At 37.6% G+C, this 2,912-nt stretch overlaps 1 long non-coding RNA gene across 1 annotated transcript; it reads right to left on the reverse strand.

Annotated features, from left to right (window-relative positions):
* Positions 1-201: 201 nt before the first annotated feature.
* On the reverse strand, positions 202-1,889 carry LOC137853117 (uncharacterized). Its single transcript, XR_011094254.1, has 3 exons — positions 1,759-1,889; positions 1,416-1,475; positions 202-457 (listed from the first exon to the last, which is right to left on the reverse strand). It is a non-coding gene; the product is annotated as an uncharacterized lncRNA (long non-coding RNA).
* Positions 1,890-2,912: the final 1,023 nt, after the last annotated feature.

Raw genomic sequence — 2,912 nt, forward strand, 5'->3', positions numbered from 1 at the left:
TGGTCTCTTCACAACTTAGTGCATAGATATGTTACAGACAGCCTAAAACCTTCTTAAATTAGAACTAGGTCTTAGATTTTTGCATAGTTTCCCTGTTGCAAAGCAGAAATACATGTAAATGTCACTGGAATAACTCTTAGTAACTGTGCATGCTTGTAATTTATTTATTTATTTATTTATTTTACTTATTTCCTTTTCTGTTTTATCTTGGAATTTCCCTACAAGAACAGGGAGGAACAAAAGTGGAGTTTTGGATTCTGCTCCCTTAAATGGTTGTTTATTCTATTATACAGTCATTGGAATAAAGGCAGAAATAGTCTTGGTAGCACAGACCAGAGTCACTAAATCTTCCTTCATATGAATATTCTGCAGCTGGCTTTGACTGATGTCTGCTTCATCTGCTTCAGATCCCCCAAATCTTCCATTCTTTCACTTCTTCAGAGAAGAGTTGAAAAGCCTGTCTAACCATGATAGATTACACCTTGTGAGAAGGTTTCCAACTTACCCAGCAAGGATACAAGCTGGGAATGTCATATCCCCATTCCTGGGTGGTCTGTCATGACTTGGCTGAACCCTGAATTGCACTGAGCTCCAAGAGGAGTGATCCATTTTACCTCAACTCCCTTCACTCACACTGAAGGAAGTACTTACATTAAATGAGTGGCATTTATATTAAATGAATGTAGTATAAGCAGACTGGATCTGCCTCTGCAGAGGCTTTCCTTATGCCAAAGGGTGCAAAGAATTTATCTCCCTGCAGTCCAGATTCCGCCCAATTTTAAGAGTTGAGATCATTGTTATTGCTTTATAGTAAAATAAAATACAATAAAAATGAGAAGCTGAGTAATTTGTTTTGCATGACTTTGTGGTCTGGAAGTTGCAGTTCCTGTTGCACCTGGTGACGAAGATGAGGTGTCAAGACATTTCAGTGAAAATGGTTGCAATCTTTTAATTGTCCCCACCAGAAGATCAATAAAAATTGACTCTGCAAGGCTTCTGGTATTAAAGCATTTGAAAACCACTGTTCCAGGAATACATGCAACATCTTTAACAAATGTGTCATCAGCATTTTGCTAGCTGTTATTCATCATAGTAGGTCAATGTGTTTGCCAGTGACCTCACCTTGTTATTCTTGCAAGTCAATAGACTAAGCAGCATAAACTGCATCAGAATCCTAAAATGCAATTAGAGCTCTATTTACATTTTCAGAACTTATGTAAAATAAGGTGGTTTTTTTTTTTTTTTACTTATTTTTCTTATTTTACTTATGTAAAATAAGTTCTGAAATATAAAAATAAGTTCTGAAAATAAGTTCTGAAAGGGTTTCTAAGAAGTTCAAAGGGTTTCTAAGAAGTTCAAAGGGTTTCTAAAAAACCTGCAGCTTTCTGTGGGTACCTCAACTTTTGAACTCATACCTGTCTAAGGCAGCCAGAAGCCAGCAACTGTTCAGATGAACACAACTGGTAGACTCATCTCTGAAAAACAAAAAACAATTTTGAATTCCCTGAATATGTTTAATCATCTTGAATGTTCCTGTAAAACTATCTTGCAAAAGACATAATTGAAGGATCAAAGGGTGTGACTTTACTGAATGACTAAAATGCATGCAAATATAGGAAGGGATTGTCTTAATCTTGATAGCGAAGGTTGGCTGTGGGTATTCATTTTGAAATGCTCCAGACAAAGATACCATTTGACTGACAAGAGTTGAACACAAAATCTGATTTTCACCCCTGTAAGAAAAGTTAAAATACATACTGGAGAAATCTGCTCGGTAAGTGTTTTGGCCCAGCTGCACATGAATCCCATACTATGGAATTACATGACATTTTCCATCAACTCCAGCTTTTGCAACTTTCTAGTTAGTGAGTGTCATCCTCTATATTTATATTTGTACATTATATAAGGAAAGAGCATGATCCCAGACAGTGCAGTGCAGTGCACTGCTTGCTTAAACTGTTAGCACGGGCTATATCTGGAGTTCAGACAGATAAGCCTTGTCTAAACAATTCCAGTGCATAACTCAGGAGTTACCATAGGCCAAGGACTGTACCCCACACATAGTTTGGGATCCATCCACGCTGTGTGGAGTGTAACAGCTGTAGCTGGGCCCAGTGATTTGGTCTTAAGGTCAGAAGACAGGCCTGGCAACATTTACATCACTTATATAGATATAGCCTCGGTTATAGCACTGATGGACTGTATGTTGTAGCTTATGTAGATAAAGTAAGATACCTCGCTTTACAGTGTAAAAACTTTGGGCATGGAAAACTCCTTTGATGATTTCTGGATATGTTGGCTTTACTGGGAATGAAGTAGTCAGTGATAACCCACTGCTTTGGGCTTATGTTACATACACTATACAGTGTGTGTACACAAAAATATTCCTTCCTTCTCCTAACTGCAATGTGTCATGGTAGCAGCTTGTCTGTAGGCAGAGTGGATTGCAGACTAGGCAATCGTAACTTAGCTTGCTATCTTTTTTTTTTTTTTTTCTCCAGAGGCATCCATGTTCTGTGCACCAATTAGACAGTGGACTACTGGGGGAGGATATATAGAGGTTATTAGCAGTTTCTAGTTCTACTTAATAGTTCTTGATGTATTTACAAGCCACAGGTTGAATACTACTACTACAAAACATCCCCAAAAGTTTTACTTTTACTACCTAAGTAAAAAGTTTTTACTTTTTTTAATTTTACTACCTAAGGTCATATTTACTACTGATTTTACTATGGTGAAACACGAGGAAAGCCTCAAGTTGACAATTAAATTCAGTGTTTGTTTATAGTTTGCTACCAGTTATGCAACAACAAAAGACCAGTACAATTTCCTTGAGCAACTGCTGTCTCACAACATGAACTGTCACAATCTGAGAGTCCAAATACCCTGTGTGACTCCCAGACTTGGCATCC

This window comes from Anas acuta, chromosome 3, assembly GCF_963932015.1.
Source record: "Anas acuta chromosome 3, bAnaAcu1.1, whole genome shotgun sequence".
NCBI classification, from domain to species: Eukaryota; Metazoa; Chordata; class Aves; order Anseriformes; family Anatidae; genus Anas; species Anas acuta.